Source organism: Protopterus annectens, chromosome 8.part0, assembly GCF_019279795.1.
Source record: "Protopterus annectens isolate FY-2018-M chromosome 8.part0, PAN1.0, whole genome shotgun sequence".
Classification (NCBI taxonomy): domain Eukaryota; kingdom Metazoa; phylum Chordata; order Ceratodontiformes; family Protopteridae; genus Protopterus; species Protopterus annectens.
The window spans coordinates 1039082824-1039104530 of record NC_056741.1 but is presented as its reverse complement, the minus strand read 5'-3'; the positions used below and the strand labels follow the sequence as shown (position 1 = coordinate 1039104530).

At 45.6% G+C, this 21707-nt stretch overlaps 1 protein-coding gene across 1 annotated transcript in view; it reads left to right on the top strand.

Annotated features, from left to right (window-relative positions):
- Positions 1-21707, top strand: part of LOC122808395 (phosphatidylinositol 4-phosphate 5-kinase type-1 alpha-like) — an 814028-nt gene that overhangs the window by 408917 nt on the left and 383404 nt on the right. The gene's annotated exons all lie outside the window — the stretch shown is intronic.

Sequence of the window (21707 nt, the reverse complement as noted above, 5' to 3'; positions counted from 1 at the left end):
AGACGGACACCACCACTGTTATGTGGTACGTAAACAAGCAGGGGGTACCCATTCATACCCCCTCTGCAGACTAGCCATGGCTCTGTGGAACACAGCCTTGAGCTACCAAGTGCACCTACAGGCTCAGTTCCTGCTAGGCAAGCTAAATACACTGGCAGACGAACTAAGCAGAAATCTCATGGACCCACACGAGTGGAAACTGGAACCAAAGACTTTCAACATGTTGATAAACAATTGGGGGAGTCCAGATACAGACCTGTTTGCCTCCCCCCAGAGTTGCCAGTTGGACAAAATTTGCACAAGAACTCCCCACAAACAAGCTTGGAAAGTGGATGCCCTGTCCTTCAGCTGAAAAAAAAACATCAGTTTATGCCTTTCCTCCTCTTCCTCTCCTCTCCAAAGTACTACTAAAGATCAAACAGGACAAACCAAGGATAATACTGATTGCACCAGACTGGCCACGCCAACACTTGTACCCCTTCTTGCTCAGTGTGTCACTGTTGGCACCATGACACCTGCCTCAGACCCCTACCCTGCTGTCCCAGCAGGAGGGCCAGATTCTGCATCTTCTGCTTCAAAACCTGAACCTGGCAGCCTGGCTAAATACCTGATCTCTCAGTAAGCAAGTGTTGGATGTCATTCTTGAGGCAAGGAGGCCTAGCGTTAGAACATCTTATGCTGAAAAATGGAAAATATTCTGTTCCTGGAACAAAACTCAAGGGATGGGCACAGCAGCGCCTAATTTACCTCAGATTCTTCAATACTTAACTGAGATGCTGCACAAGGGCCTTTCCATTTCCTCCAACAAAATTCATGCCTCAGCCATTTCAGCTCACTACAACACAGAACCACCCCTCTTCTCTCATGCACTGCTTAAGCAGTTCCTCAGAGGGGCCAAAAACTTGACCACCCAGGAGAGCCCCAGCTCCAGCCTGGGACCTTATCTTTGTATTGGAAAAACTCACTCCGCCTACTTTTGAGCCACCTGCAAGTGCAGAGTTAAAATTCCTTTCTTTGAAAACAGCCTTCCTTCTAGCAATAACTTCATCAAGAGGGGTATCTGAATTACAGGCCCTCATGGCAGTGGAGCCTCTCATCATCTTTCATGCGGACAGGGTGTCCCTCAGGACCAATCTCTCCTTTATGCCCAAGGCAGTATCCAGTGTAGCTCTTAATCAGTCCATTCATTTGCCAACCAATGGGAACGGATACAGCACTCGTTAGATATGCACAGACAACTTTGATTTTACTTGGACAGGACTAAACGTCAAAGGAAATCTGAACAGCTGCTGGTGGCATTTGCTGCAGGGGCAGAGGGAAGGCCGTTTCAAAGCAAACCATTTCTAAATGGATAGGCCATTGCATTCATTTCTGCTATAAGCACCATGGAAAACTTATCCCACAGGGGATAAGATCACACTCAACCAGGGTTGCATCTACCTCTACAGCCTTTCTTAGAGATGTCCCTACCAGGGACATCCTAGAAGCTGCTACCTGGAGTTCTGTACATAGTTTCATCAAGCATTACCATTTGCCAATTTTCTCCATATCCAGGGCTGGTTTTGCCACTGCAGTCTTGCAGGGCCTTATAGCTGGTCCTGATGTTATCAAACTTCCTCCTCCCATCCTTAGCTTTGGGAATCTACTCAAATGTGATTACTGCAACAGTGAAACACGAACGTAGTACAGTTGTGTACACTTAACATAGGTAGGTACTAGGCTATCAGCCCAGGGCCTACGTAAGCCTAGCCAACAAGGTTCCCTGGCTTACGCCACCCAAAAAAGTTATTTTCCTGTGCCACTGTCGAGCAGCGATACAGAAATGATCCCTGGGGTGCATTTCCTATTTCCCATCCACTCATCAAGATTTTTCTTGAGTGCTAATGAAGAACTTTGCTTGACATTGATGGGTAGCCTGTTCCAGAGTATGGGAAGTCTCTGAGACAGGAATCTATCCCTCCAGCATGTCCTGTTTATTGTGGTGACAAGGTTTAGGTCCCTAGAGCATGTAGGTCAGAGGGATTGGGATTTCTTTAGGTGTAGCATGTCCAACAGCTCTGGGTTTGACAGCTTTATATGTTAGGCAGAGATCACCTCGGAGTAGGCGATTTGCTACGGAGTAAAGCTGGAGTTTTTTTGAGGCGGTCAGTGCAGGGCATTTGTTTGAGGCCAGTGATACTCTTTGTGAGGTACTTCTGTGGCCTTTCCAGCTGCTGCGGATGTCTTGTGAGGTGCATTCCAAAAGGGGCGTCGTACTCTATAATGGGTCTAATGAGTGTCAAGTAGAAGGGAACAATGGCCTCTCTTTTTCCTGGATGAGAACCCTTTATGATGTGTGCCACATAGAAGGACTTCCTGACTACTGTGGTGATGTCACATAATGTAGATGTAACATAAATGTAGATGTTCGAGTGTATTCACTGTTGCAGTCCTGGTTACCCTCCCCCCAGCCCCCTGTCTTCTTTTGGCTGTACCTCTGTTCTCCTTTACTATGCTTAAAAGCTTTTTGGTGTGTTTGCTTTTTTGTTGGAGGTATAACCTTGTATATTTATATATTTAATTGCTTCCCATTAGGAGGGCACCTGACATCTGGGGCAAGAAAAACTGATGTAATGGCGTTGGCTGCATGCTTTATACCCCTAACTACCTGACATCATGGAAGATAAGACAGTAACCGGTGCAGGACCCAAGACTTTGATAATCAGGCCGACTGAGGGTTACTGCAAGCAGATGACCCAAATATGATGACTGCAACAGTGAATGCACTCTTAACATCTACATTTATGGTAAGTGTACACAACTATACTTTTTCACCTGGTTTTGTCAGGGCAATAAAGATCTGAAGATGGTGTTTATATCACCAGTGTCGTATGGCAATGGGCAAGAGTCTGCTGAAGCCTTGAGGGATGGCACAGCTTCCGGCAAGCTGGTCTACCTGTGGGTAGGATGTCACCAGAAAAAAATGACTGTACCAGTGAATTAAGTCTTAACAGCTAGATTTAAGGCAAGTTCCTAACACAGTTGATCTGTGTGTTTCATTGTTGCAGTCATTTCATTTGGGTTATCTGCCTGCAGGTAGACCTCAGCAAGCCTGAATATCAGAGTCTTGGATTTCTGCGTCGGATGCTGTCTCTTCTTCCATGACGTCAGGGGTATAAAATATGCAGCTGACGCCATTACATCAGTCTTTCTTGCCGCGCGGTGCCCGAAGCAGCAGCAGTCCACAAGTGCTGGTTGGCCGACTCCTGAAATTTTCATTTTTGAGTGTCAGAACCAAAGTCTTCAAAAAAGCTAAGTACCCCATCGGGGATCCTTTTTCTTGCTCTTAACCGATGTCAGTAAAAGTTAACAATTGTCTTACCTGTTGAAAGCAAATACTTCATAAATTTCATTTGTTCTGCTTTCCTTGCCTAGGCCCAGACCACGACATCCCTTGCAGTCTGTTTCGTGCCTTATTCAACCCCCAAACTATTCGTCGCCTGTCTATTTTTGCAGCAAATTATTTTGGTACTCAGTATAACTATCCAGAAATGGCTTTGGTAAGTCATCAGACTACCGGTATTCTGAAAAAAATGTAAGGATAAAGACAGAGACAGACCGCATAGGTCCAAAACTGCCGACGACGCTTCCATTCCAGTCGCCAGTCCGCCGGTACTCAGTGAGGCGCTTTCACAGCCCCTGATACCCACTACTTCAGATTCGCAGGCCTCTACTGAGACCCATTTGGAGTCCGGTATGCCGTGAGATGATGCTTCGACTATGGAACTTGCGGATGTCTCTACCTTGAGTTGGTCCAGAGCCGCTGTGCAGGCACTGGCTTCTGAGGATGTATTCAGGCCTTCAGACTTGCATTTTAAACAGGCGCCATTTTCTTCATCCAGGCCTAAAACTTGACCCACACCTAGAAAACAGATGTCCAAACCGCATGGTCAAGCCCATATGTGTAAAAAACAAATGCTTAGAATGGCTGAAGACCTTATTACTTTAATTCGGGGAAGCCAGCCTTCCCCCTCTAAGAGAACTAGAACTGATTTTCCTTCTGATTCTTCTGATCAGGATTCTGATATTTCTGTTTCTTCTGATTACCACGATTTGTTCTTATCTACCTATGAGGATTCTGATGCAGAGGATTCCATTCCCTCTGCTTCCCCTCCAGAAGATTTTTGTTTTGGTGAAACCTTGCACACTCTTACGGAGCATTTCCGCTTGGAAAGCCAGGATTACTCTGACTCCAAAAAGAGGAATAGGGAATTCTTACTCATTCCTCAACACATTACTTTAGCTATCCCTCCTGTACTGGACATTGTAGATTATGCTTTCTTGGTATCTAGCATGTCCCCCAGAGACTTTACCTCCAGCTCCTAGAAAACCTGACTGGTATTAGAGTACCTGACTCTCTCAAGTTCCTCTTCAAGAGTCCTACTGCTGATCCAAAGACCATTTCCCAAGGTCCAAAGGGCATTAAGGCTACTGCTGCCAAAAATCCTACGCCTTCTGATTGAGATTCTAGAGCCTTGGACAAATGGGGCAAGAAGGTATACACTTCTGCTGCTTTGGCCATCAGGGCTTTAAATTGCCAGTTTCATATGTTAAAGTACTAGCAGCATATTATGGGACTACTTAAACAGAAAATTATGTTGATTCATGACTGTGCTGAGCACAAAGAATTACAGGATTTAATGCGTTCTGTTGAACAAGTTGGCAAACATACTTTGCAATGTGGTTTTGACTCTTTAGAAGCATCTTGCAGGGTTGCTGTCACTGGGTCTGTGCTTAGAAGGCATGCTTGGCTTAAGGAGCAAAACTTGCCAGATCATGTTAAAGCTAAATTACTGGATGCTCCCTTAAACCAAGACCGCCTGTTTGGCAACAAAGCAGAAATCCTCAAAAAGATCAATGAAAAAGCTAAATCTATGCAAACTGTTAAAAATTTCATGCAGGTACAGCCTCCCGGATTTAGTAGGCATTGGCCTTCAAAAAATTGGTCCTTCCCAGTCTCTTCCAGGCTTCTCAGTTTAAACCCAGGAACGGCAGACCATCTAGGATGTTCATCGTGTTACCCTGCTGCAGTCATCACACTTGGGTATTCCTGCCGTCAGGCGGTCCCGCAGTCGGCCTGAATTCCAAAGTCTTTTTCTTCAGTCTTTCTTGCCATGCGGTGCCCTAAGCAGAAGCAGTTCGCAAGTGCCGGTCGGCCGACACCTGAGATTTTCGAATCGAATTTCAGTCCGAAGTCTTCAAAGCTAAGTACCCCATTGGGGAACCTTTTCTTGCCTCAGTCCGATGTCAGAAAAAGTTAACAATTGCATTTCTTGTGGGAAGCAAATACCTCATAAGGACTTTCATTCTTATTGTATACCTTGCCTAGGCCCAGACCGCAATGTCACTGGTTGTCGGTTTTGTGCTAGGTTCAATAAGCGAACTATAAAGCGACACTTTGATTTCGCACGACACTGCTTCAGTAGGAAATTTAATTACACTATGCTGTTGGAGCAACCGACTACCGGCGTGCATAAAAAACTCAGACAGGCAGCCTAAATCCAAGCCAGACTCCGAGGCCTCGGCTGGGCTGGTTGCCGGTTCTCTGGTTTTCAGTGAGGCGGCTACGCAGCCCCTGGCGACCGCAGAATTGGAACCCCAGACTGCTTCGGATTCTCAAGCAGAGAGTTCTAGGCCGACACAGCCATTTTCTTTAGTCCCTACCGACAACATTGCAGAAGGAGAAGCCAGTGCTGTGGAAACGCCTTCGGTTACAGAAGGTGTCTTCAGAACAACTACTCTCACCATAAAATCTTATGCTAAGCTTAAGACTCCTCTAAAACCAAAAAAACTGCACATCAGTCTCCAGTTCAAGGCCCCATGCCTAAGAAACAGATGCTTAAAATGGCTGAAGATTTGACTTCTTTAATTAGGGCCCCCCCCCAGACAAAAGGCCTAGACAAGAGGAGGATTATGCCTCCTCTGATCAAGTGTCTATTTCCTCAGGCTCCTCTGAGGAACAGGATTACTCCTTTCCCCCTTATGAAGATGCTGATGCTGAAGATTCCATTCTCTCAGCTTCTCCCCCTGAAGACTATTCCTTTGGGGAAACCTTACATACCATGAGGGAACATTTCCACTGGGAAGATCAGGACTACTACGACTCAAAGAAAATGCTTAGAGGGATGTTCATCGTGTTTCACTGTTGCAGTCATCACTGTAGGGTTCTTCCTGCCGGCAGGCAGCCCTTGATCGGCCAGAATCCCAGAGTCTGGCTCTGGCGTCGGCTGTTCAGTCATGCTCCCTGATGTCAGAGCGCCAGGAGTACAAAGCTGCCAGCCCGACGCAATGTTCTCCAGTCTTTCTTGCCGTGCGGTGGAAGCAGTTCGCAAGTGCCGGTCGGCTGACTCCTGATATTTTTTCGTGCTTCAGTCCGAAGACTGACTTCTCAAAGCTAAGTACCCGGTTGGGGAAACTTTTTTCTTGCTCCAGTCCGATGTCAGAAAAAGTTAATTGTATTTCTTGTGGGAAGCAAATACATCATAAGGATTTCCACTGTTACTGTATTCCTTGTTTAGGCCCTGACCACGACGTAGCTAGTTGTCGGTTTTGTGCTAGATTTAACCAACATAGTATTAAGCGGAGGTACGATTTTGCTTTTCACTACTTTGGCAGGCGATTTAATTATAAAATGTCGTCTGACACGCTTCTGACAACCGGAGTTCACAAACGACGCAAGGATGAGGACAGGCCTCCGAGGTCCAAATCTGACGACTGTTTACAAGCAGAGCCAGCTACAGGTTCGGCCGTCGTCAGTGAGGCGCTTTCGCAGCCCCTGTCGTCGGCCATTTCAGAACCGATTGCCGAAATGGACTCCCACGAGGAGCCAACTAGGCCTTTGAGTACTCCAGCTGCAGGACCTTCGGACAATTCTCCCTCGGATGGGTCTGAAGCTGCTTTGTAGGTACCGGCTTCCGAGGGGGTTTTCAGGCCTACACAGCTTCTGATAAAGGCAACGACAAAGGCGAAGACTCCTAAATCAAAGACACCAGCCCAGGCCTCTTCTGATCCGGGACCCAAATCTCAGAAACAGCTGCTTAAAATGGCGGAGGACTTTCTAACCATGATTAGGGGTTCACGTCCCCCTCCAGACAAAAGGCCAAGGCAAGAATTGGATTATGAATCCTCTGATCAGGCATCTATTTCTTCAGTGTCTTCCTCTGAACATGAATATACTTTCCTTCCTTATGACGATTCTGATGCTGAGGAATCCATTCCATCAGCTTCTTCCCCTGAGGATTTTTCTTTTGGGGAAACTTTATATGACATGAGGGAACATTTTCACTGGGAAGGACATGGGTACTCTGAATCTAAGAGAAGGCTTAGGGATTTCCTTCTTCCCCAACATAGACCCCTGGCTATTCCTCCTATTTTGGATATTGTGGATGATGCCTTTTCTGAGGCTAATTTAACTCCTGACTCCTTTCCTCCAGCCCCTGCTAAGCCCGACAGATATTACAGGGTCCCTGACTCCCACCGGTTCCTTTTCAAAAATCCTGCTGCTGATCCAGAAACCATTTCTCAGGGTCCTAAGGGTGTTAAGGCCACCTCTGCTAAAAACCCTATTCCGCAGATAAGGATTCTAGAGCTTTGCAGAGATGGGGCAAAAAAGTGTACACTTCTGCTACTTTATCTATTAGGGTTTAAATTGTCAATTTCATATGCTAAAATATCAGCAATTCCTGCTGTCTGTTGTGAAACAAAAGCTAGGTACCATTTCTGCATGTGCAGATAATAAGGAATTACACGATTTGATGCATGCTACTGAGCAAGTGGGGAAGCATGGCTTACACTGTGGTTTTGATGCCTTGGAGGCTTCATGCAGGGTGGCTGCCGCTGGCACAGTCATTAGAAGGCATGCTTGGTTAAAGGAACAAAACTTACCTGATCAAGTGAAAGCAAAGTTACTGGATGCTCCTGTTCAGCATAATGTTTTGTTTGGGTCTAAGGCTGAAGAGGTGATAAAGAAAATGGAGGATAAGGCAAAATCCATGCAAACGGTTAAGGATTTCTTACAAGTTCAGCCCCCAAGATTTAGCAGAAATTGGCCAACAAAAAATTGGTCCTTTCCCAGCTCGGACAGGCCTCAGAGGGGTAGATATAGGCGCTCCAGAGGGAGGGCCCAAGCACAGACCTCTTACAGATCTAGACAGTGGAGTGCTTCCACCCCCAGGGGTGGAGAGGACAGACCTCAATCTTACAGAAAACAGGCTCAGTGACTCCCCCTGCATGGCTCCAGGAACTTCTCTCCTGGAAGCCTCTCTAGGAGGAAAACTCTCTTTTTCAACAAAATTGGACTTGCATAACCCAAGACAAGTGGGTTCTGGATGTAGTTTCAAGAGGTTACAAGTTCCAGATGTTCTTCGTTCCCCATTGCTGCAGTCCTTACTATTGGGTATAGTCCGCGTCCAGTCGGCCCGAATACCAGAGTATAAGGCTGACGTCGGTCAGAGCGCATTAGACTGGACGTCAGGGTACTAATGCATGACCGGCGCCATATCCTCAGTCTTTTGCATGGTCCGATGCAGAAGCAGTTTTGCGAGTGCAGGTTACGTTCTGAAATATTTCAAACCGGAGTTTCAGACCAAACAGAGTTGGCTAGAACATTTTGGTTTTCTTGCCTCAGTATTTAACCGGATGTCAGAAAAAGTGAATAACTGTATTTCTTGTGGGAAACAGATACCTCATAGGGATTACCATACCTTGTGTATACCTTGTTTAGGGCCTGAGCACGGCGTTGTTGGTTGCCGCTCTTGTGCTAGGTTTAGCACTATTAAGAGGAGGTTAGACTGTGCCAGGTTAGTGTTTGGGAAGCGTTGCAATTATAAAATGCCGCCGGATGCTCCGGCACGTCCCAAGAAGGATAAAACAGCGGCCTAGGGTTGATGAACGGCAGTCCATCGGTTCTTGTGGAGCCTGAGGTTTTGCCAGGAGTTTCCATGAGTCTCAGGCAGAAACTTTACTGTTACAGGATGTGCCTTCTCAGGAGGTAGGCCAGGCTGAGGCTTCAGGTAACTGTTCTTCCCTCTCTTCCCAAGGTAGTTAGAGCCTCCTTCTGTTGCCAAAACTTCTTTGAGAGGTAGGCCAAGTTCAGCTTCAGTGGGCTTCTCCTAGCATTTCGGGTTCTGTACCTAAGAAACATATGCTTAAAATGGCAGAAGATTTGATTACTATGATTAGAGGTTCTATGCCCCCTCCTGATAAGAGGCCTAGGGTGGAACAGGAGTTTGATAGTTTTGAACAGTGTTCAGAGGCTTCAGTCTTCTATGGAAGACTTGCAGGAGTATCCTACTTATTCTGATTCTGATGTGGATGATTCCACTCCTACAGCTTCTCCTCCTGAGGATTTCTCATTTTCAGAGACTCTGCATTCCATGAGGGAGCACTTTAAATGGGAAGGCCAGGATTACTCTGATTCCAGGAAAAGGCTTAGGGAATTCTTGTTTTTACCCCAGCATAGGCCCTTAGCTATTCCTCCTGTATTGAATGTGGTGGAAGATGTTTTTGCAGAGGCTTCCTGAACCCTGACTCTTTGCCTCCTGCTCCTGTTAAACCTGATAGGTATTATAGGGTGCCTGAAGCTCATAAGTATTTGTTTAAGAGTCCTAGGGCGGACCCAGAAACTGTTTCTCAGGGGCCTAAAGGTGTTAAGGCTTCTGTGGTTAAAAATCCTGTTCCCACTGATAAAGAGGCAAGGGCTTTGGATAGGTGGGGAAAGAAAGTGTATACTTCTTCCACTCTAGCCATGAGAGCGTTGAATTGTCAGTTTCACATGCTAAAATATCAGAATTATCTCCTTTCACAATTGAAATCTAAGGTGGATGCTTTGGCGGAAGGTATTGAGTGTAAAGAGTTGCTGGATTTGGTTCATGTGTCTGAACAAGTGGGTAAGCATTCTTTGCAATGTGGTTTTGATGCTGTACAGGCCTCGAGGGTGGCTGCCACTAGTTCTGTTCTTCGCAGGCATGCCTGGTTGAGGGATCAGAATTTAGCTGAGCATGTTAAGACAAGGATTTTGGATGCTCCTATACAGTCTGATGTGTTGTTTGGATCACCTGTGGAAGCAGTTTTAAAAATGGAGGACAAAGCTAAGTCTATGCAAACTGTTAAAGATTTTTGCAGGTGCAGCCACCAAGTTTAGTAGAAATTGGCCTGCTAAGGGTGGACATATCCTGCTTATGATTCCCAGTCTAGGGGTAGGTCTAGACGTGGTAGGGGCAGGGCTCAAGGTTCTTTTAGGCCTAGAACAGGGAGTTCACCTGCTCAGACTTCTGGTGAGGGCAGGGGCCAGTCCTTTCGTAAACAGACCCAATGACCTGCCTTTTCAGCTGCCGGTAGATTCTCGTCTGGCAGCTCCTTTGGGAGGAAGACTGTCTCTTTTCAAAGAAAATTGGGATTTAATTACTCAAGACAAATGGGTGTTGGATATCATTCACCACGGTTACAGATTTTATTTCCATACAATGCCCCCTTTCAAAGGCATGCCAGACGTTCCTCCTCCTCAAAGAAAAGAGGCTCACAAGCAAGTTTCTCAGTTACTCCAGATGGGGGCCATTCAGCCAGTCCCTGTATCAGAAAGGGGCCTAGGATTTTATTCTCGCCTGTTCCTAGTACCAAAGAAGGGGAACACGTGGAGACCAATTTTGGATTTATCTCTCCTCAACACTTATCTGGACATTCCCAAGTTCAAGATGTTGACGTTACAACAGCTGTTACTTCTGCTGGGCAAAGATCACTGGATGGTAACTTTAGATCTCAAGGAAGCTTACCTTCATGTGCCTATAAGGCTAAGTTGCAGGAAGTATCTGCGGTTTCGAGCTGGAAATTCTCATTATCAGTTCTCTGCATTGCCCTTTGGCTTATCTACTGCCCAGAGTATTCACAAAGGTTCTGGCTCCAGTGATAGCTTACTTCAGGCTTCAAGGAATTCAAATCTATCCTTACTTGGACGACTGCCTGATTCTGGCTCAAGAAAAGACCTTCTACAGCATCTGGAATATGTTATAGCAGTGCTAAGATGCCTAGGGTATTCTGTGAGCGAAATAAAGTCCAGTCTAGTACCCTCTCAAGACATGTGCTTTCTGGGTGTGAGACTGAATACAGCAGCCCAGATGGCCTTTTTAACCCCGGACAAACGAAAGAGTTTATCACTTTACTTCCATCAACTATCTCATCAGTCCGTGCTGACTGCAAGGACAGTCCTTCAAGCATTAGGGTTCATGGCATCTTGTATTCTGGTGCTTCCCAATGCCAAACTGCATATGAGGAAGCTACAATGGTATCTCAAAAATGTATGGACACAGCACTGCCAGGATTTGGACACTGTCATTCAAATAATACCTTGCCTTCAAAAAGAATTTTTGTGGTGGGCTCAGGAATGTCACCTAAACAAGGGACTCTCTGTGACCCGGCCAGGCGAGTCAGATTTTAACGACAGATGCCTCGGACATTGCTTGGGGAGCTCATCTAAATGGAAAGTGGATACAAGACAAGTGGCCTGCCAGACTACAGCATCTACATATCAACATGAAGGAGATGTTAGCAGTCCAGTTTGCATTAGTGGCTTTCAAGGAGTTACTTCTTCCAGGGCAGGTGTTGATTCTAACAGACAACACAACTGTCATGTGGTACATCAACAAGCAAGGGGAACACATTCTTATCCTCTATGCAGGCAAGCAATGATTTTATGGGAGACTGCTAAGCTTGCAACTAACTCTTCAGGCAAGGTTTCTGCGGAGCACAGAACTCCTTAGCAGATGTGTTAAGCAGACAAATCATGGATCCCCACAGTGGAAACTGGATCTTCATGTATTTCGAAAATTGACAGTGTCATGGGGAACTCCAGACATAGATCTGTTCGCTTCTCCACTAAACCACCAGCTGCCACAGTATTGCACAAAGGGGTTTCATCACACAGCTTGGAAAGTGGATGCTCTGTCTTTCAGTTGGAAAAACCTTCATGTGTATGCCTTTCCTCCTCTGCCTCTTCTCCCAAAGGTACTATTAAAGGTCAGACAAGACAGGCCAAGGATGATTTTGATAGCTCCAGATTGGCCTCGGCAACACTGGTACCCACTACTACGGAGTCTGGTAAGGAAGCCTCCATGGCCTTTACCTCTGATTCCTCATCTGTTATCTCAGAAGGATGGTCATCTGCTCAATGTCAAGCTTCATTCTCTTCATCTAACAGCCTGGCATATTCTGTGTTGAAACACAGCAGGTCTCAACTTCCTCAACAAGTTTTAAATGTGATTATGGAAGCTAGAAGACCTAGTACAAGGAAAGTGTACGCAGACAAATGGAAGAGATTTTTATTTTGGTGTACAGCAAAGAATTTGCAGGTTTCTGAGCCTAATTTGAGTGTGGCTCTTCAATATCTTACTGAGTTATTGGACAAAGGTTTGTCCTTCTCTTCCATTAAGATTCATGCTGCAGCAATTTCAGCTCACTATGATTGTGACCCACCATTGTTTTCGCATCCTTTGTTCAAGCAGTTTCTTAGAGGGGCAAAGAATATCAGACCCCCACGTAGAGCTCCTACTCCTGCCTGGGATCTCAATTTTGTGTTGGAAAAACTTACTCTACAACCTTTTGAGCCTGCGGCTACTGCTGCATTGAAATACTTGTCATGGAAGACTGCTTTTCTGTTGGCTATTACTTCTGCAAGAAGGGTGTCTGAGTTGCAGGCCCTTATGGCAGTAGAGCCATTTTTGATTTTCCATAAGGATAGGGTATCATTACGTACTAATCCTTCCTTTATGCCTAAGGTGGTTTCTAGTGTGGCTTTAAACCAAACTATTCATTTGCCTACTTTTTATGCAGACCCCCAAAATAAGGGGAAAAGATTTTGCACACTTTAGATGTACACAGGCAATTGTGTTATTATTTAAGCAGGACTAAGGATTTCAGGCAGTCTCAGCAGTTGTTTGTTTCTTTTGCTTTGAGTTCACAGGGCAAGCCTGTGTCAAAACAAACTATTTCTAGGTGGATTGGTTTTTGCATTGCATTTTGTTATTCCCATCATGGCAAGGAGATTCCAGCTGGGATTAGGCCTCATTCCACTAGGGCTACTGCCACTTCAACTGCATTTCTAAGGGGGGTGGCAACTAAGGATATTTTAGAAGCAGCTACTTGGAGTTCAGTGCATACTTTCTCTAAGCATTATCACCTTCCTATCTACTCTAAGTCTAGGGCTGGTTTTGCCACAGCTGTTTTGCAAGGCATGTTGTCAGCTCCTGCTTCTTTATGATTTGCCAGCCTCCCTTACCTCTGCTTTGGGATTCTACCCAATAGTAAGGACTGCAGCAATGGGGAGCGAAGAACATAGTACAGTTTTGTACCTACCATAAATGTAGATGTTCGAGGATCCCCATTGCTGCAGTCCCTCCCTCCTTCCCCTCTGTGTTTAGGGGTGGTTGTGTAGGTGAGGTTACATGCTTATATTTTTGTATATATTCTTGTATATATTGTACATATTTTTGGTGCAGGTATTTTGGGCCTTGTCTTTTTAGGGTCTTCTGACATCTGGGGCAAGAAAAGACTGAGGATATGACGTCGGTCATGCGCATTAGTACCCTGACGTACTGACGTCAGTCTAATGCGCTCTGACCGACGTCAGCCTTATACTCTGGTATTCGGGCCGACTGGACGCGGACTATACCCAATAGTAAGGACTGCAGCAATGGGGATCCTCGAACATCTACATTTATGGTAGGTACAAAACTGTACTTTTCATACCTTGCCAAGACCGAACTGATGACCAGACCTGCCAAAACACCAATGGGCAGAGGCATTAAACCAGGTGGGATCCCGCATGGCTATGAGGGCCATAGAACTGATTCCACAATCAGAGTCGGGGCAAGGCTTTTACTCAAGGCTCTTTCTAGTTCCCAGAAAACAAAATTCATGGAGACCCATCCTGGATCTGTCAGTCTTAAATACTTTCCTGGAGATACCAGAATTCAAGATGCTTACTCTGCAGCAGCTCCTGCCAATGTTGAGCAAAAATGCATGGATGGTGACATTGGGTTTAAAGGAGGCTTTACCTACACATCCCTGTCAGACAGGAGTGCAGAAAATACCTCAGGTTCAAGGCCGGCTCGAAACATTACCAATTGTCTGCGCTGCCCTTTGCTTGTCTGCTGCGCTCAGGGTCTTCAAGTGCCTGGCACCAGTAGTAGCTTATTGCAGACTCAAGGGAATTCAAATTTACCCTTATCTGGACGACTGCCTTATTCAAGCAGACAGCAAGGAGGTCTTACTCCAGCACCTGGAATTTGTTCAAAATCTACTCAAGTACCTGGGATTCACTGTGAACATAAAGTCAAATTTGACACCCACACAACAGATAACTTTTCTGGGTGCTCTTCTAAACGCAACAACCCAGATGGCATTCCTGACATCCGAAAAACAACTACAGCTGGTTTCAACTTTCAAAACCGTGGTGTTAATGTCTCAGCTAACTGCAAGGAAATTCCTGCAGACTTTGGGTTACATGGCCTCCTGCATCCTTGTCATACCAAATGCAAGACTACATGAGAAAAATACAATGGTACCTAAAAAGTGTATGGTCCCAGCATTGCCACAGTCTAGAGACACAGATTGCTGTCTTGCCTTGCCTACAAAAGGAATTCCATTGGTGGACCATGGCATGTCTTCACAACAAAGGGAAAGTCTTCAGTCTGCCTCCAGCCAGCCAAGTGTTAACCACGGACGCCTCGGATTACGCATGGGGAGCCCACTTGCAGGGGAAAGGCCTGCAAGGTTTTTGGACAGAGCATCAGAAGCACCTACATATCAATTTAAAGGAGATGTTAGCTGTACAGAATGCCCTCTTGGCTTTCAGGGATTTTCTACAGCCAGGACAACTACTGATACGGACAGACAACACCACAGTTATGTGGTACATAAACAAGCAAGGGGGTTCACACTCCTATCCCCTTTACAGACTAGCCATGACTCTATGGAACACAGCTCTAGCTTGCAAAGTGGATCTACAAGCTCAGTTCCTGCCAGGGAAACAAAATATTCTGGCAGACAGCCTGAGCAGAAACCTGTCAGACCCACACGAGTGGATGCTAGACCCCCAAATATTCAAGATGATTACAGAAGCCTGGGGCTACCCAGACATAGATCTAGTTGCATCCCCCCTCAACCACCAGTTTCAGATTTTTGCACAAGGACATTTCACAAACTAGCATGGAAAGTGGATGCTCTCTCATTCAGTTGGAGAAACCTCTCGGGGTATGCTTTTCCTCCACTACCTCTTCTTCCACTGGTGTTATTAAAGATCAAGCAGGACAAACCCAAGATGATTTTACTGGCCCCAAACTGGCCTCGTCAATTTTGGTACTCAACACTGATGAATGTATCCCAGGAGCCTCCTTGGATTTTACCTCGGATACCAAATCTTTTGTCCCAACACCAGGGCCGGGTTCTGCACTCTCATATCAAAACTCGCAGCCTGGTGAATTCAGGGTCTATGATTAATCCTACCCTTCCCAAACAGGTCATGGATGTCATCTTAGAAGCCAGATGGCCTAACACTAGAAAATCTTATGCAGGTAAATGGAAGAGATTTTGCACCTGGATGCATGCTCAAGATTTGGATCCTCTCATTCCTAATATCCCATTGATTTTACATTACCTGACAGACATGCTACATAAGGGTTTATCCTTCTCCTCCATAAAAATACATGCCTCAGCTATCTCTGCACATTACAACACAGATCCTCCAATCTTTTCGCATCCACTTCTGAAACAATATCTCAGAGGAGCAAAGAATTTAAGGCCCCCTAGGACACCACCCATACCTGCCTGGGACCTCAACTATGTTCTGGAAAAACTCACTCTGCCTTCTTTTGAGCCTGCTGCCACATCTGATATTAAGTATTTATCATGGAAGACAGCTATCCTACTGGCTTTGACCTCAGCCAGGAGAGTCTCGGAGTTACAAGCACTCATGGCTGTAGAACCTTATATTATTTTTCACCAAGATAGGGTGTCTTTAAGGACTAATCCTACTTTCATGCCTAAAGTGGTTTCCAAAGTGGCTTTAAATCAAACTATTCACCTGCCAACTTTTTTCACTAATCCACAAAATAAGGGGGAAAGGATCTTGCATTCCTTGGATGTACACAGGCAACTTTGTTTTTACCTGGACAGAACCAAGGAAAACAGAGCAACTGTTTGTTTCTTATGCAACAAATTCCCAAGGCAAAGCTATTTCAAAACGGACCATTTCTAAATGGATTGCTCATGGAATCCGATTTTGTTACTCTCATCATGGAAAGCAAATCCCAGGAAAAATTAGGACTCACTCTACCAGAGCTGCTGCTACTTCTGCTGCCTTTCTCAGGGGAGTACCTACCAAAGATATTTTGGAAGCTGCAACTTGGAGTTCAGTGCATACTTTCTCTAAGCACTATAATCTCTCTCTTTACTCTAAGTGTAGGGCAAGCTTTGCTTCTGCAGTCTTGCAGGGCCTTCTAGCCGCCCCTTCTACTCAATAACCTCCACCCTTTATCTCAGCTTTGGGATTCAACCCTACAGTGATGACTGCAACAGTGAAACACGGTGAACATAGTACAGTTGTGTACACTTACCATAAATGTAGATGTTAGAGTGTCTTCACTGTTGCAGTCTAATTCTACCCTCCTGTCCCCTCTTATACTTTCATTAGTGTGGTTTCCTACTTCACCCTTCTGAGGTGTATTTGCTACAGGGTATGGGGTTTGTTGTATGTTACACTTTTGTTTTACTATTGGCCTTCATTTTTGGGCACCTGACATCTGGGGCAAGAAAAACTGGAGAACATGGCGTCGGCTGGCAGCTTTGTACTCCTGGCACTCTGACGTCAGGGAGCATGACTGAACAGCCGACGCCGGACCCAGACTTTGGGATTCTGGCCGACCAAGGGCTGCCTGCCGGCAGGAAGAACCCTACAGTGATGACTGCAACAGTGAAGACACTCTAACGTCTACATTTATGGTAAGTGTACACAACTGTACTTTTCTTTTACTCCCCCAGCACAGGCCACTTGCTATCCCTCCAGTTTTAGACATTGTGGATGATGTTTACTTAGAATCTAGTCTAAATCTAGATTCTCTGCCTCCTGCTCCAGCCAAACCAGATAGATATTATAGAGTGCCTGACTCGCACAAATTCCTTTACAAAAGCCCTGTTGCTGACCCAGAGACAATCTCCCAGGGTCCCAAAGGGGCTAAGGCTTCTATGGCTAAAAATCCTGTGCCCTCTGAAAGGGACTCCAGAGGCACTAGATAGGTGGGGGAAGAAGGTTTACACCTCAGCTACTCTAGCTATGAGAGCACTAAATTGTCAGTTTCACATGCTTAAATACCAGCAATTCATAATGTCTCAAATAAAACAAAAGATGAGCACGCACCCTCAGCAGTCTGAATTCAAGGAAATGCAGGATCTGTTGCATGCAGCTGAACAGGTGGGCAAACATACTTTACAATGTGGGTTTGATTCCTTGGAAGCTTCCTGTAGAGCAGCTGTTACTGGGTCTGTTATATGTAGGCATGCTTGGTTAAAGGAACAAACTCTGCCTGATCATGTTAAAGCAAAGTTACTAGATGAACCCTTACAGCGGGATGTCTTATTTGCGGTTAAAGCAGAAGAGGTTTTAAAGAAAATGGAGGATAAGGCAAAATCTATGCAGACGGTCAAAGATTTCTTACAGGTACAACTCCCACGCTTCAGCAGAAATTGACCAACAAAAAATTGGTCCTTTCCAGCTTCTGACAGACCACAGAGGGGTAAATACAGACACCCAAGGGCCAGAGGACAAGCACAAATCCCTTACAAACCTCACCAATGGGGCACTGCAACACAGAAGGGAGGAGAAGACTGGTCCCAAACTACTAGAAGGCAAACACAATGACTTAAACCTCAAACTGCCAAGCAAAACTCTCTTGGCAGCTCCCTTGGGAAGAAAATTAACATTTTTTACAGACAACTGGCGCAGTGTCACAAAAGACAAATGGGTCCTAGACATTATCTCACAAGGATTCAGATTCCATTTCCACACCTTGCCAAGGATGAAAGGAATGCCAAACCTGCCACAAAATCAACGGGCAGAGGCACAAAAACAAATTACAGCTCTCATGGACATGAGAGCCATTCAACTGGTACCTACACAGGAGCAAGGCCATTGATTTTACTCAAGACTCTTTCTAGTCCCCAGAAAGGACAATGCTTGGAGACCCATTCTGGACCTTTCAATTCTAAACACCTTCTTGCAAGTACCCAAATTCAAGATGCTAACACTACAGCAGCTTCTTCCCATGTTGGGCAAGAAAGCTTGGCTAGTAACGTTGGACCTCAAGGAGGCATACCTGCATGTCCCTAACAGACATTGCAGAAGATACCTCCGTTTCATTGCAGGTTCAACCCATTACCAATTCTCTGCACTGCTATTTGGCTTATCTACTGCACCCAGGGTCTTCGCAAAATGCCTGGCACCAGTAATTGCATACTGCAGACAAAGAGGAATTCAAATATACCCATACCTGGACGACTGCGTCATCCAAGCAGAAAGCAAGGACATTCTCTTACAACATCTGACTTTTTTGTAAAACACCTTTTAAGTTGCCTAGGGTACACAGTAAATGAAAAGAAATCAAAACTAGTGCCCTCACAAAATATGACATTCCTGGGTGCCAGCTTGAATACAACGGCCCAGATGGCTTATCTGACGCCAGACAAACAACTACAACTAACTCAATACTTCAAAATAATGGCAACAAAGACCCAACTCCCTGCAAGAAAAATTCTGCAGGCCTTGGGCTTCATGGCATCTTGCATACTACTAATACCATTTGTAAAACTGCATATGAGGAAATTACAGTGGTACCGAAAAAGGCGTATGGACTCAACACAGCCACAGCTTGGAAACAATGATACCTCTCATTCCCTGCCTTCAACAGGAGTTTCTATGGTGGTCATAGGCATGTCACCTCAACAAGGGTCAGCCTTTCACCTTACCCCCAGCCAGGCAAACTATGACAACAGATGCATAGGACTATGCCTGGGGGGCACACATGGCAGGACGGTGCGTTCAAGGCATATGGACTGCAGATCAAAGGAATCTGCACATCAATCAAAAAGAAATGCTAGCTGTACAGAATGCCCTGACAGCCTTCAAGGACCTCTTACATCCAGGACAGCTTATAATAAGGACAGACAACACCACAGTAATGTGGTACATAAACAAACAAGTGGGTACGCACTCCTACCCTCTAGGCAAGCAAGCAATAACCTTGTGGAACACAGCACTGGCTTACCAAGTTCAATTACAAGCTCAATTCCTGCCAGGAAAAAAGAACACATTGGCAGATGACCTAAGCAGAAACATCATGGATCCCCACGAGTGGAAACTGGATCCACAAGTATTTGCAGTGATAACTCAAAAATGGGGGCGCCCAGACATAGACCTGTTTGCCACCCCCCAAAATCAGCTATCAAAATTTTGCACAAGGACATTTCACCATCAAGCTTGGAAAGTAGACGCACTCTCATTCATTTGGAAAATGCTGACAGCACATGCCTTTCCTCCATTGCCCCTTCTCACAAAGATGCTGCTGAAAGTCAGGATGTAGAGACCCCGAATGATACTCATTGCTCCAGACTGGCCACGCCAGCACTGGTACCCACTACTAAGGAACATGGCCCAGGGCCCACCATGGATTTTACCACAAATTCCTCATCTGCTCACACAGCAAGGCAGTCAGATTCTACACAGCCAGCTCACAACCTTAAATTTGGCTGCATGGCAAATCACCTAAGCAACCAGCCAGCTCCTCTTTCACAAGCTGTTATGGATGTTATTCTGGAGGCCAGGAGGCCCAGCACCAGGAAAGCCTACTCAGACAAATGGAAAAGATTTTGCGCCTGGAACCAAGCTAAAGACCAAAATACCCTTCAGCCGGACATACCTCAGATTTTACAATATTTAACTGAGATGTTACACAAAGTACTTTCTTTTTCATCTATTAAAATCCACACTTCGGCTATTTCAGCTCACTACAACATGGATCCTCCCTTATTTTCACATCCACTTCTGAGGCAGTATCTCAGAGGGACCAAAAACATTAGGCCTCCCAGGAGAGCGCCAACACCAACTTGGGGCCTCAGTTTTGTTCTGGAAGAACTTACACTACCACCTTTTGAGCCAGCTTTCTCAGCTGACTTAAAGTTTATATCATGGAAGACTGCCCTGCTGCTAGCAATTACTTGAGCCAGAAGAGTCTCAGAGCTACAGGCACTAATGGCAGTAGAGCCTTTCCTCATTTTTCATCAAGACAGAGTTTCTCTATGAACTAACCCCTCCTTTATGCCAAAGGTGGTATCCAGTGTGGCTCTAAATCAAACCATCCATTTACCCACCTTCTTTCCAAATCCACAGAACAAAGGAGAAAGACTCCTGCATTCCTTGGACATTCACAGGCAGCTACGTTACTACTTGGATAAAACTAAGGTTTTCAGAAAATCTGACCAGCTTTTTGTATCCTATGCTACAGCATCACAAGGAAAGGCTATCTCAAAACAGGCCATTTCCAAATGGATAGGACATTGCATACGTTTTTGCTACACCAGTCATGGAAAACCAGTTCCTACTAGCATAAGGCCCCACTCTACCAGGACAGCAGCTACATCTACAGCCTTCCTCAGGGGGGTGGCAACCAAGGATATTCTGGAAGCTGCAACTTGGAGTTCAGTACACACCTTCACCAAACACTATCACTTACCACTTTACTCTAAGACTAGAGCTCGCTTCGCCACTGCAGTTTTGTAGGGCCTTCTAGCCTCCTCTAACCCTGTTTGACTCCACCTCCCATCCTTAGCTTTGGGATTCTACCCAAGTGTGATGACTGCAGCAGGGTAACACGATGAACATAGTACATTTTTGTACCTTCCATAAATGTAGATGCTCGAGTGTATACCCTGCTTCAGTCCAGGTTACCCTCCCTCCAGCCCCTCTGACCTAACTAAAACCTTTCAATACCTTAATATCTGATACAACCTTTGTGGTGTATTTGCTTATGGCTAGAGGGACGTTTTGTTTGTGCCAAACTTTTATTATTGGTACTATCTACTGACCACCTTTTGGGGTGGCACCTGACATCTGGGGCAAGAAAAACTTCAGAAAATGGCATCAGATGCCTCTTGTGTACCCCCGGCGCACTGACATCAGGGAAGAAGCGACAGCAACCGAAGCCGGACCAAGACTTTGGAATTCAGGCCGAATGTGGGACCGCCTGACGGCAGGATAACCCAAGTGTGATGACTGCAGCAGGGTATACACTCGAACATCTACATTTATGGTAGGTACAAAACTGTACTTTACAGTCTCAGGCTACGCATAGCCCTAAGCAGTGGGGGGCTCCCACTTCCAAAGCAGGAAGTAGTAAGACACCCCCCCTATGGAAAAATGTCACAATGACTTAACCTTAACCTTTCCAAGACCTTCTCAGCTGCCCGCTCCCGTAGGAGGAAAGCTCTCCCTGCATGCAAAAAACTGGGAACTCATTACCCAGGACAAAGGGGTTTTAAATATAGATTTCCAAGGATACAACCACTTCCACTCCCTACCAACCCCAAACGGTTGGCCAGACCTACCCCCAAATCAGTGGGCAGAGGCTCAC